The sequence below is a fragment of the Lissotriton helveticus genome, chromosome 7, assembly GCF_964261635.1.
Source record: "Lissotriton helveticus chromosome 7, aLisHel1.1, whole genome shotgun sequence".
Taxonomy (NCBI): Eukaryota; Metazoa; Chordata; class Amphibia; order Caudata; family Salamandridae; genus Lissotriton; species Lissotriton helveticus.
Window position 1 is genome coordinate 1,637,158,655 of NC_136068.1, and position 14,915 is coordinate 1,637,173,569.

The following is a 14,915-nucleotide window of genomic DNA, read 5'->3' on the forward strand; positions in this document are numbered from 1 at the left end:
CATTTCAGACAAGACAACTTCATTAATGGGCACAGGAGGAAGTATCAACATTGTTCAAGGCTCCTTTAGAAAATGTGGGGGTAGCTGCTTCTAGAGTGCATTGCACAGATTCCTCCCCAAAACCTGAAGGCATCTGAAAGAGAATATCTCCTGATGTATGATGCTTAGATTCACAAGCGATCAGTATCACAAATACTGCAGCTTATAGGTAACGGCTCACACTGCCACTTGGGATCATTCATGCCAGGGCTTACCTTGTTGGTTCCTCTGCACCAAAGTACACTTCCAGACCATGATGTTCTCCACCTACAGACATTTGCAAAACCAAGGTGGCACAATTTTTACTGACAGCCATTGCACCCTAATCATTAAAACTCATTAACTCATCTGTCACAGATTGAACAATTTATCAGTGCCCACATGCCCTCATTATCAAGGTATCAAAAACCTTTGAAACAATGCTAAAGAACATGTTACTTACATTCAGTAATGCCTTATCTGGTAGAGACTCTATCTAGCCTCAGATTCCTTACCTTAGAATAATCCCAAGGTGTCAGATCGGATACGGAATTTTTTTCATGAGGAGCACCCGAACGTGCCGGTAGGTGGTATCATTCGGCTTTGCGTGGTGTCGTCAGATTCATCCATGTTGGAAGTGACATGTGCGGGCCTTGATTGGCACCACCCGAGCATGCTAACGTCAGTTTCTTTTTTGCGACTTTCCACCCCAAAATCGCAAGCCATAAAGAACACTGACTACTGGTGCGTAAAAACTAGTGCCCTTGAATGGGAACAGCCCTTCCCTCTGAATCTGTTCGCAATGCGGGAAGAATGGGTGGGATGGTAAGAAATCTGCGGCTAGATAGATTCTCTAACAAATATGGCAATACAGAAGGTAAGTATCTCCTTCATCTGATAGAGACTTCTAGCCACAGATTTCTTACCTCAGAATAGACACTCAAACAATACCTTCCCTGAGGTAGGGCTGCGGCACGGATTATACTAGAAACTCCTGTAGGACCGAATGGTCAAAATACCCGTCCAGATGGACCTGACTATCAAGACAGTAGTGCTTCATAAGCATGTGCAGGGAAGCCCACATTGCTGCCTGACATATCAGGAGGGGTACTATGTGATCTAACGCAGCAGTAACAGCCTTCGCTAAGGCAGAGTGAGCTTGAAAACCTTCAGGTGGTTGCTTTTTTGCCAAATAGCAGATTTGGATGCAGAGCACTATCCATCGTGAGATGGTCCATTTCTACACCACCTTCCTTTTTGTGGCTCCTGCGTACCCCACAAAGAGTTAATCGGCCACCCAGAACTCTTGTGTGTGGTCAAGGTAGCATGACAAAGCTCTTTTTGGGTACAGACAATGGAGTCTCTCTTCTTTTTTAGAGCAGTGAGGAAGAGCATAAAAGGTAGGCAGGGTGATAGACTTTCCTAAATGAAAGACAGTAACCACCTTCTGTAGGAAGGATGCTCTGATCCTCCGAACCGGCTTATCGGGGAAATGCTAAGATATGGAGGCTGAGATGGCAAAGCCTGTAGCTTACTGACACTCCGGGCATATGTTATTGCCACTAGAAAGGTCATTTTTAGGTCGAGCATTCAAGACCTTGTGTATATTTTGTAGTATATACTTATATGTTTATGTACTTTGTGGGCTCTGGAGATCAGCCCTAGGACTTTTTGTCCTGTTCAACTGCCTCTATTTAAATGTCTTGATAGAAAACGACCAGCAGAAGGCAGTAAAATACCAGAATCACTTTAGCATTCTCTAGATCCCAGTCCATTGAAATTGTCTTACATGAGCATAAACTTATAAATTGCTTTATTTTCATGTAATGAATAATTGTAATGCTTGTTGTTTCATTATTTCCTTGCATCTTTATAAATATTATAAATATGACTTACCAACAGATTCAACTGCAGTGCAAAGTCTCATCTAAATGACCTACCACAATGTGCTCTGTGACCTAGGTTTAACAACTTTAAAGGAAGAACGATTGTAGGACTAAGGAGGCCACCAGGATGAATAATGTGCATTAATTCAAATATTTAAGGTGCAAACAAAATGCATATTTTTGTAGCCATCAGTATACATAGACACCAAACTTCTATGAGTCTAACTGATAGGCAATATGTGTCCCCACATTTTATGCAGTGCTTTCTTAGATGATTGTAACCGATGTACATGTACATTTATACACGTTATTAGATGTTTTAGTTATTTTCCCTACTAATGTTGAAACCCTTCCAGGGTTATTCTCAGATAAATAAACCTCTAAAAGTGACAAAGCTGCTTACGTTCAGGCTTCAGAAAAAGCTAATGGATTAACCTGAAATGTAGTATGATTTGATAGAGACAAAAATTGACTATTGTAAAAGTAAATGTTTATAAACGAGAAAATATATGATAATTTAATAAGCTCCAAGGTCCTTGAGAAAATGGACAAAGTACAACTGGTTAGAGGAGGTTGAAACAATTGAGGCAAGTGTGGCTAAAACAGGGATGTAGATAAATAGTAAAATCACTCAAAACATGTGCCCAGTTGCGAAGAACCATAAATGTCTCTATGTACCAGAATTAGGTGTGTGTGATGATAGTGGCTACCTAAGGAGATGTTGATGAAGAAGCTCGCAAGATGTTGTCTCTGTCACAGCAGTGACATAAGAGCTAACAAGATGGCAGACAGTTGAACTTTTCAAATACCAACTTTTAATTAAAAATAAGGTTCTAACCCAGTGCTGCACATGCGTCACTGCATGCGCAGTATGGAAGTAAGACATGTACTCCAGATTTCTAACATCATGGATTCATGCTGTCTATAGCCCACACAGTGTCTAAGTGCATCTGTGACACATATTCCAATCTGCATAAATTGCTTTGCAGCCGCCATAGTGTCCTAGAGTATACAGTGGGTGGTCAAGCTACTCCAAGGAATCTCTTTCAATGAGGTCCCATTTGTCAATTAATTCTCTTACTAAGACTTGTTCTGCATCGGGGATATTTTCACTGAGATCTATCGAGCTGCCAGAGTCTTTCTAATTATTGAATGGCTAGTGCATTCTAATCTTTGCATGGCTTTGCGAAAAGGAACTGAGCCTGTGGGTCAACTACCAATAAAAAGTGTGCTACATAATGGAAGCCTCTGAAAGGGGCAGCGCGATAAACCTATCTGGCTGATTTTTACTTCATATAATTTCTTCCTAAGTTTAGAAGTTGTATGGTAGCACACTAAATGGTCATGCTGCAATGTTGCCTTCTGTATTATTAAAAGTTACGATTTTGCCTGCACTTGAAAAATGACAACTATTCACTTTCTATGACATATGTCTGGTGATTTGGAAATGAAGTGTTCCAGGGTCCCCTCACGCTGGTGGAAATATTCTTTGTTTATGTTTACATAAAGCAAATGGGTGGATATGATTTCTTGATCTGCACATCACCATATGTACAAAGGTCATGAAAATTACAATATGTCACTCTCCAACTATTCAATATTGGCTGCTAAAACGGTGCCAAATACTCATCCACCATCCAAGGCAGTGGTTCGCAAACTTTTGACTTCAGAGGAGCCCCATTGACTCACCACTGGAAGCCGGCGACCCCCCCAGCAATTTGTACGATTTAAATTTCAAACAATAAAAGATACAACAAACTTTGTTTGAGTTCTTCAATGATTCCCTTATTATCACCCTTCAACAGTGCCTCTCATTTCTCCATAGCACATCTGTCACATTAATTTAATTTCTTTTATAGCATCTCTCATCACCATTGGAGGATGTCAGAGCACTTTACATCACACACATATAGAGACAATGAATCATACTTATAAATCAATGTAGAGAAAATGTTACATAAGCCAAATGGGACTACAAGGTGTAGGATTCACATGTCATTCATACTGGTAGGCATTTTTAAAGAGTGCTTGGTCTGGAAAAGCACAAACTCAGGATTCAGAACCCAACACAGTGGTTAGCATTGACTTTAACAATAAAAATGTATTTCCACCTGTTAGAAGCGGCTGTCTCTAGTTGGCAGAGGTATACACTTCTGACAAATAGGGACACACCTTTTCTAGTCAGGGCAAGGGGATCACACACTTAGATAACCCCTGCTCACCCCCTTGGTAGCTTGGCAAAGCAGACAGGCTTATCTCAGAGGCAGTGCGTTAAGCATTGATGACCACATACAGTAATAAAGTGAATACACTACAAATGGACGCAACACAGTAGTATTATAAAAATAAGGATTTTTATATAAGGCTTAGCACAAGACCAAATAACGACAAAATATACCACAATCTTAATAAATACTCTTGGAAGGAAAAATAATAGTTCAAGCACGGTTTCTTCTTAGTAAAAAGTCTTTAGTATCAAAAGCAACTCTTCTTCTTTAAGACACAGTTCTTGGCAACAATGTAACCCACACGGGAGTCACACGACGTTGAGGCAAAGTTAATCCAAAGGTTCGGCGTCGACCGCGAGGAGCGCTACGTCGAGCCCGGAGTCGCACAGACCCCCACAACACAGTACCTTGGAAAAGTGAAGCACTCGATGATCAGCGGCGTCGAGATGTCCGGCGTCGCGTCTTCGGCGTCGATCGGGCCTCGGGGTCGGGGCGATCTGCAGCGGCGTCGACCGAAGTCAGGCAGGAGCAGCGCTCACGAGGCGAAGCAGGATACGGCGTCGTCGATGTCGATGTTGCAAGAGTGAGCAGCGCTCACGGCGTCGAGGAGGGCTCGAAGTCGATGCGGTCAGCAGCGGTGCAGACACGAGGTCACTTGGAGCTGGAGCCGAACTCACTACTCACTGGCGTTGTTGCTGGCGTCGATCGGGCCCGGCGGCCGGCGTCGAGGAAGCGGGACACTGGAGCCGTTACTCACGATGTCGAGCTGGATTCGGCGGCGTCCGTCGGCGTCGAGATTGCTGGATTCTTTCAGAGGTGCTGGAGTCACAAGTTCCAGCAAACAGCACTTTAAGCAGATGAAGTCCTTTAGCCCTGTGACTTCCACAGGAGACTGGCACTCTTCCAGCCCTTGGAGATTTTCTTAGCAAAGATTGAGAGTACACACACAGTTCCTCTCTCCTGGTTCCTAGGCAAAAATAAAGAAGCAATGCAGGATTCCCCCAACAAACAGCACTCTGGCAGAAGGGGTAGGCAGTCCTTAGATCAGCAGGCTTCTTGTCCTTGGTTCAGGTTTCCTTGTCAGAAGTGATCTAAATTCTTGGTTCAGGGGTCCTTCTCTTATACCCCTTTTTGGCTTTGATCCCTTTGTCCATGCAGGGGAATTTCCCCCCATCTTGGGTTTGTTGTGGGTGTTGCCAGGCCGAAGCACCTGGCCTATTCACTGTGCAGGGCAGAGTCTTCAGCCGCCCAGCAGGAGCGGAGCCAGCATTGTCACTGGCAGGGGCAGGACCATCAGTTGCCCGGCAGGAGGTGGGCCAGGAAAGTCCCAGGCAGGCACAGAGTCATCAGTCGCCTGGCAGGGGGGCGGAGCCAGCATTGTATCAGGCAGGGCAGGCTATCAGGAGCTACTCTTCCCCTACTCTCAATGCAAATGCCCCACTCATCCCACACTGACTCATTCAGACCTCTGGAGCCACCCAGCTCCTGTCACACGCACACCAGAACCAGCAGAGACCGGTAGACAGTTAGACAAGAAAATAGCTACTTTCTAAAAGTGCTATTTTCAAACACAGAGTCCAAAAACCATCCACACAAAAGGATGCGTTATTAAACCCTGAGTTCAGGGATACCAAACTTGACATTGCACCATGCTCCCCGAGCCCGCTAGGCTTATAGCATTAATAATCCTGGCAGCCCATTCTAACTTATGGAGAGCAGGTTACCTTACAATAGTGAAAAACGAATATGGCTGTAATTCACTATTAGGACATGCCAACCTTGTCAGGCTTGTCCTACCTTATGCTTACAATGCACCCTGCCCTTGGGCCTACTATAGGGGTGACTAACATGAAGTTAAGGGAAGGTTTAGGGACTGGCAAGTAGGTGTACTTGCGCAGTCCTCGTGACAGTCAGACTGCACGTGGTCTAGCAATGGCAGACCTGTAGACATACTTTTACTAGGCCGCTCTTGTGGGTGGCACAACATGTGCTGCAAGCCCACTAGCAGCATTTGCATTTACAAGCCCTGGCACTCCTGGTGCACTCTACTAGGGACTGACAGTAAACCAAATAAGCCAAACATGGAATCCAATCAATACATCAATTTTACATAGGGAGCACTTGCACTGTGGCACTGATCAGCAGTGGCACAGTGCCCAAAGCAATATACCAGCAAAAACATCGTAACAGAGGAGGCAAACAGAAAACATGGAGGAGAGACTCATGCCAATGATGTCAGGTCTAACACCACCCAAATAAACCCCTTTAGCAGCATCAGGATAATGAAAGACTGGGAAAAAACATAAGCTACTAACTTGTACCATGCAGTGTGTGAGCAGCTCTTTGATAACGGTTTATAGGTCACTGTGCTAGATTATGATTGTCTCTTATGAGCTGAGAGTAACGAAAGAATCTCTGTGATAAAAGAAGTAATGCACTGACCTATGCACATAAAATTCTGTTTTTTAAAATGCATGGTACATGTTCTTTGCAGCAGGCTTATTAACCCTCTGTGCTACATTAGATAAGTCATACCTGCCACTGGACAAAACTCTCATCTCTCTCCAGCAGGTACACTAATCACTGGTGTTATCTTGTCACTTTTATTGTTGCTCAAACTGCTAATTCTACAATGAATTTTGGAGTACTTTTACAACTGCTGCCTGAAGACCCCCTGGGAATGTGTCAGGGACGCCTGGGGGTTCACGGACCCCAGTTTGGGAAACTCTGACCTAGAGTATTACACTTTTGGATCTACTGATAACAATTGAACTTGAACAGTTCAATCATTATCAATGCAAAATGTTCACTATTGTTCTGTCCATTCAAAATGTGTACTAAATGACACAGAAAACTCCACAAAGTGATTCAAATCCACGTCGAGATTTCAGTAATCATTCTTTAATCCAAATTCACACAGCAGCTGATGCGCAAGGCAAATACGGGGACAAGCTGTCGGGAAGCTGGACAGCAGTGAGGACGTAACATGGCCCTAGGTTTCATGACCCTTTCACCTCAAAACGGTTTGGAATTTACAAGCCAGGTGGGATGGTGATTGGATCTGTCACCACGCATATCATATTTTATATTTTAATCCCAAGAAATGATCTTAATAAAGACAGATGTTCCACGAAAGACCGATTGATCATATCAAAGAAATAATTATTAATTCTAAAAGCATTGAGGAAGCCCTGCCGGGCGAAACACGCGTCAGCTGCTGTGTGAATCTGGATTAAAGATTGATTACTGAAATCTCGACGTGGATTTGGATCACTTTGTGGAGTTTTCTGTGTCATTAAGTACACGTTTTGAATGGACAGAACAATAGTGAACATTTTGCATTGATAACGATTGAACTGTTCAAGTAACTTCTATAGTGACTTTGCTCTGGTGTGCTGCAGTGCTTATAAGGTATATTCTTTGTTTATAGCCTCTTGATGGGTGAGCTGTTTCAGCCACCACGGTACAAAAGGGTGTGTTGGTGGACGTCCATCACCACCCCCTTTTGTACCGTTTCAGCCACCACAGCATACATGCTCTTACTCTTGCAAAGTGCAGTTTCTACATGAAAACACTAAAGCCTTTTCAATAACAGTATTATAGCATCCGGTTTGATGCAATCTTCCTGGTTACCAATTCAGGTTTCCAGGTTGGTGTTCAGTATAGTGTGCGGTAGGGGTTCCAAGTGAGTCCTCTACAATCACAATGACTAATATGTTATTGGTGATGTAACGAAGTTAGCAGTCCAGTAGCTGGGGTGGGCGGAGCTAGGTGGGCAGAGGGGAAGAGGAGGGGACAGGATAGGAAAGGGCAGTTAGAGTAGGGACGGGGAACAGAGAAGACGCAGAGAGAATAAAGGGGTTGAATCAGTACCACCGCGTCTGTGTGTTATTAGTAGTAAGATACTACAGCTGGCGACGAGGACGGGATGCAGAAGCTAACCCACCTGAATGAACCCCGTCCCGCAGCGTAGAGCGTTCAGAGCTCCGCTGTGACCGTGACCCGCGGTGCCCCAAGTGAGGCCACCCAGTGCGACCTGGCGGACCCTGGAAGCGGGAAGAGCCGAGAGAGGAAGAATGCGCCAAGTAAAAGCGCCGGAGCGCCAGAAGACGAAGCGCCGAGTGAAAGCGCCAGAACACCAGCAGAGAGAGAGCCGGTTGCGCTGGACGCGAGAGTCCCATGGGCGCGAAGACCCAATGAGGACGTAAGTGAAGGTCGGGAGCTCACCCCGATAGTGCCCCATCACCCCTGAAGCTCCGTGGTTGTGGAGTGCGGCGCGCTGCGAGTAAACGCAGTGGAAAGTGCAGCCAGCGCGATCGCGCGCCAAGAAAGTATTCGAATCTCACCCTGAGCGTGAGCCCGGGAGAAGACGAAGGACGCGACGTCGGGAGCTCACCCCGGTCGCGCCTGTGCCCCTCGCTGTGGCGGTGGATGCGGTGACAGCCTCTGTGCCCTGGAAGGAGTCCCCTCGCCCGGTGAGTGCGGTGAATGGACCCGAGTGAATGGGGCAGAGAGAGAGATAGAGAGCAAACCTCGTGTGACCTGAGGCTCCACAGCGGCGGCCATCTTTAAGTCAGGCAAGCCAAAAGGACACCCCTGTGAAAATCGGGAGCGGCCATCTTTGAGTCAGGCAAGCAGTGTCTGAAGACGGGAACTGGTAAAAGACACACAAACAAGCAGTGACAAAGGCAAAGGGCTATACAAACAAGCATTGGCGGCGAAGCCAGCTAGCATAACGAAACAAACAAACATTGATAGCCACAAGAGAACAAACCTTGGAAACGCGCGCCAGTCGCCGACGCAAGAAGCGGACGTGAGCGCCAAAACCCATCGCCAAGATGTCTAACCCTCCCGCGCAGAAGGACGTCAAGGGAGGCACCCACCTGCGAGCCCCGGAGCCATTGTCAGTCACGACAGGAAGCAGCATGGGACTAAAATGGCAAGAATGGCTAGAGGACTTCGAGGACTATATCGAGGGGTCCAAAATTGAGCCAGACAAAGATAAGATCATAGCCCTTCGCAATCTAGGGGGGCGTGAAATAAGCAAGATCGTACGAGAGATCCCTGCCACAGATGGTGACACCTATGATAAAGTAAGAACTGTTCTAAATAACCGTTTTCTGCATAAAAGAAACGTCGACTATGAGAGACACAAGTTCCACCAGCAGCGCCAGGGAAAGGAAGAACCACTGAGTTCTTTCATACATCGGCTGCGGCGGCAGTCCCAACATTGTGACTTTACCAACTTCTCGCCGGATGCAGCCATCAAATCTCAAATAATCACAGGGTGTCACTCGGAGTCGCTGAGACGGCGACTGCTGAGAAAACTACAGGAACTAGCAGAGATCGAAGAAAACTCCCGACTATATGACCAAGCCGAAGAAAATGCGGCGGAAATTGAAACAGGACCCAGTACCAGCCGTGAACACGCCAACCGCATCACTGAGAGACGGCAGGGACGACAGGATCGGCGCGACAGTGGAAGACGTCACCCGCGAGACAGATCGCGGCGCTCCAAGTACTCGCCCAGGCGACGCCCGGACTACAGAAGGAAAGTATCCGGAAGGAGAGATCGCCGACCTGAACGCACGAGGCGTTGTTTCAGGTGCGGATATGACTACCCTCACATCGACTCCTGCCCTGCCATGGGCCAACGGTGCAGAAAATGTGGACGGTCCAACCACTTTGAGGCCATGTGTGGGGATTACCACAAAGAAAAACGCAACGATGGTGACAGACAGGATGGGTCGCAGCGGCCCTCACGATCGGAGGCCAAGCGTCATCACATCAGAGCTGTTCAAGAAGAGCCTCCTAGATCTCCCACATCCTCACACTCCAGTCACGACTCTCGGCGCTCCCGATGGGACCGTCGTTCCCCCTCAAGAGACTCAAGATCGTCCTCATCCAGGCGTTCATCCTACACCACCGAATATGTCAACTTTGCTGACCATGATCAGTTCAAACGTTATCCACGCCTCAACATCAAAGTGGGCAACCATGCCGCCAAGTTCATGATGGACAGCGGAGCATCGCTCAACTACATATCGGTTGCCGAACACGACCGCATGGACCCCAAACCACGTTTGCATTTCGCGCCTGTCTGCGTCTACACCTGGATGGCAAAGAAACCTCTCCAATGCTTGGGCAAGTTTGACACCACCCTCACGCATGGCAAGCTCTCCATCCCTGCAGTTATCCATGTAATTAAAGGACCTGAGGCTGACTGTCTGCTGAGCCTCCCCACGGCAGAACGTCTTCAGTTGGTGCACATCCTCTTCAACGTCCATGACATTTCGGACTGCGCTGGAAAATTCCCCTCCCTCTTCCGAGGTTTGGGGAAACTGAAAGGCCGTCAATTCCACCTGCATATCAACGAGCAAATCAAACCAGTGGCTCAACACCCGCGAAGAGTGCCATTTCACCTGCAATCCGCGGTTGAATGTGAACTGCAGGAACTTCTGGACGCCGACATCATTGAGCGCACCGCGGGCCCCACTCCATGGGTGTCCCCGGTGGTTATCGTCCCCAAGAAAGGATCCCAAAACAAAGTCCGTCTCTGTGTGGACATGCGTCTGCCGAACACAGCTATTGAGAGGGAGAGACACCCAGGCCCACTCCTGAGCGACATGATCACGGCCCTCAACGGGGCAACTGTGTTCTCTAAATTGGACCTGAACAAGGGCTACCATCAGCTCGAGCTAGACGACAGCTCTCGCCCCATCACGACGTTTGCCACCCATCTTGGTCTTTTCCGCTACAAACGTCTCAGTTTTGGCGTCTCTTCAGCCGCCGAGATCTTTCAAGAGGCCATACGTCTCGTCATCCACCACATCCCTAACGCCCTTAATTACAGCGATGATATCTTAGTCTACGGTTCGGACACGCAGGAGCATGACACCGCCCTCGAACGTGTCTGCCTCGCTCTGATGGAAGCTGGGTTAACCCTCAACAAGGACAAATGTGAATTTCATCAGTCGACCCTGAAATTTTTCGGACACATCTTCTCAGCGAGTGGCATGAAACCGGACCCGGACAAAATCGCCACGCTCAACAACACCAGGAGTCCGTCAGACGTCAACGACTTGCGTTCCTTTCTTGGGATGGCCAGCTACTGCGCCCGCTACATTCGTGATTACGCCACCGTAAGTCACCCTCTGAGGCTCCTCACGAAAGCTGGCGCGCAATTTGTATGGACCCCGGAGTGTGAGCGTGCCTTCAAGGACATCAAACACGCCGTGGAATCAGCCAAGTGTCTCTCCTACTTCAACCCCAAGAGGAAAACGGAAATCACCGTGGACGCCAGCCCCGTGGGTTTAGGGGCCATCCTGGCACAGTACGACCATGAGTCGGATCAGAGGAGAATCATCGCCTATGCCAGTCGGAGCCTAACAGACCCTGAGAAACGATACTCCCAACCGGAGAAGGAGAGCCTAGCCGTCGTGTGGGCGTGCGAACACTTCCACATCTTCATATACGGGAAACACTTCACGCTCATAACTGACCATCAGGCACTTGTCACGATCTATGGAAATCCCAAGTGCAAGATGCCGCCCAGGATCGAGAGATGGGGCTTGCGGCTGCAAGAATACACGTTCTCGATTATTCACAAACCGGGGAAGGATGAGAATCCAGCTGATTATATGTCTCGCCACCCCCGAGACTCATCAGAGACTGCACCCTCCATTGCGGAACAATACATTCACTTCGTGGCCAATCATGCTCGTCCACCAGCCATCCCCATGCACGCCATTCGGGAAGCGACCAACCAAGACAGCATCCTACAAGAAGTGATAAAGCGCACCCGAACCAACAGATGGAGATACCACCCGCAGGAGGAAAAGGAAAACACTGCGGTCAAGAAAGAACTCCAAGCCTTCCGACATGTCTCTGACGAACTCTCTGTAACCAGTGACGACCTCCTCCTCAGAGATCACAGACTAGTTATACCAGCGACACTGAGACAAGGAGTAATTGATTTGGCCCACGAAGGTCATCGAGGAGTCGTCTCCACCAAAAGAGCACTGAGAGAACGTGTCTGGTTCCCAGCCCTCGACCAGATGGTCGAGGACACATTGAAAGACTGCCACCCGTGTCAACTGACCAGCCACAGTAATCCACCTGCACCCCTACAGATGACCCCATTGCCTGATGGGGTATGGCAAGAAGTCGCCATGGACTTTTATGGCCCCCTGCAATCCGGGAAGTATGTAGTCGTCATCCTGGATGAATACTCCAGGTTCCCAGTGGCCCAGTTCATATCATCCACCAGTGCCGCCTGCACCCTCAAGGTGCTTGAAGAAGTCTTCGCGACTTGGGGTGTCCCCAAGGTCATCAAGACGGACAACGGGCCCCCATTCAATAGTCATGAGTTCAGCGACTTCGCGAAACACATGGACTTTCAACATCGCAAAGTCACACCACTCTGGCCTCAGGCCAACGGCACTGTGGAAAGATTCATGTCCACCATTAAGAGAACATTCCAGCAAGCCACGGCCGAAAAGAAAGAGCTTCAGTCAGCACTGAACGAGGTCCTTAGTGCCTACAGGACCACTCCCCACTCCACGACGGGCCAATGCCCTGCGACTCTCATGCTTGGGAGGACAATGAGAAATCGGATCCCCACATGGGACGGAGCCCTGAGAAAACCTCCGTCGGATCAACAACACAGAGACATGGCCATAACAGATCGACACCGCAAAGACAAGATGAAAGAGTACGCGGACCGCAAGCGAAGGGCCCGGTCCCCCTCCCTGAAGGAAGGCGACAGAGTCGTTGTCAAACAGGAACAACGCCAAAAGACTGATTGTCGTTTCAAGGATGAGCCCCTAACAATTACCCAACAAAAGGGCACCATGGTGAGAGCAGAATCAGCGACACGAAGAGTCACCCGCAATGCTTCTCATTTCAAGAAGTGCTCTCCTGAAGTCCATGAGAGCACACCCGTGGTCCCCACACCTGAAAGCTGGGACAACCCTGAGACTGTTGCACCTGACAACGGACCTTCACCTATAGCAGAACCCTCACCTGAAGGTGACGTGTCCACACCAGCGAGACCCCGCCGCCACGTGCGGCCTCCCAAGAGACTGATTGCAGAGATGGACTAATCTCTATTTCATTTGTTGCTTTATTAAGAAGAGGGGAGATGTAACGAAGTTAGCAGTCCAGTAGCTGGGGTGGGCGGAGCTAGGTGGGCAGAGGGGAAGAGGAGGGGACAGGATAGGAAAGGGCAGTTAGAGTAGGGACGGGGAACAGAGAAGACGCTGAGAGAATAAAGGGGTTGAATCAGTACCACCGCGTCTGTGTGTTATTAGTAGTAAGATACTACAGGTGAGTCCAAGTGTTCATCGTTTTGGCATGTACTTCACCTAGCGCTAAATAGATAGAAGGCCAATACGTCACATCAGACAGCACTTGTGGTACTTAAAAGACACAATTGCGATATTTGCTTTAAGAACCCTCCTTATATCAGATCGCTCAAGGGAGATGTAGGAAATTTACCTTTTACTATTGTCGCTTTGTATTACCACTAAGATTTTTCGTTTGCAATCAATAGAGCACTAGCAATTTAGACAGTTGGTGATTTATGCTGGCTGCTAAAACATATATACTGTATGAAGTTACTCTTATTGGTTCCCCACAGACTCTTAACATATGATCACTTATTATTACCTACTCAATCAGCACGGCAAGTATATATATTGTGTGGCTCTCTGACCTTGAAATACGGCCGTGCCCGCCATCTGACCTTACTTTATTTCAATCAGGTATGTGATCATCTCTCACGACTATTATTGCACAGGGCTATAAGGTTCTATACAATCGCCAATTTTCTGTAACTTCTTTTAGTGCATTGTTCTGATACTTCCCTATCAATCTCTATTGCACCTTTCCTTCATGACGTATTCAGGACGTATTCACGTATCCCCTGGTATTAATATGCATATTTTAAAACCAACTATAAGTAACAAAAATCAAGTCAAATCGTACACGTCTGCATGTATTGCCATGTGTTTTTTTAATAAAAAACACAGTAACAATGAACATTCTTTATGAATCGGATAAACATGAACAATATAATTTAATCTGAAAAATTTCACTTGAAATGACCGTCATGTTGCACCTAATCTCACAAACACAGGATATGTATATGTTGAAAATATGAATGTGATAATCACAACCTCATTCTAGCTGGTAATAAATTTGCCTAATGTATTAGGCATACCTTGGGAGTTTGTATCCCTGATTTATATCTTTAATTGTTTTAGCCCTGATGAAGTCGCTAAACAGATGAAACACGTGTTGGCTACATGAACATTGACCAAGATCTACGAATAAAAGATCTCTGCTGAAGCCAAAGACGTCGATGATTCTATTATTTATGTGGAACATGTTCTCTTCCTCATGTTAATGTCTAATCAGGATAATTACTGTACACAAAAGACTGATGGAAGCACAGGGAATAGATGTATTTTGTTCTCATTTGTATTACTTTGTGTTTTTCACTGTGTACGAAATCGCTCTGTCAATGTGCTGTTAGTTATTGTGCATGTTTGTCTTAGATGATATATATGTTCACATTTGATCTGAATTTATTCTACTTGGGTCTTAATAATAATAAAATAAAGTTTTTGAGTAATCAGAACGGAGATAAGTGGTCGTGAGAGTATTTAAAGCAGTGTACAATAATCTTGTGATTTAGTCACTTTGCCCACTCGAATAATTTTTGTTGTGGGTCTAAGTAACCTTTGGAGCAACTTTACAACAACTGGCGCATCCCTGCATA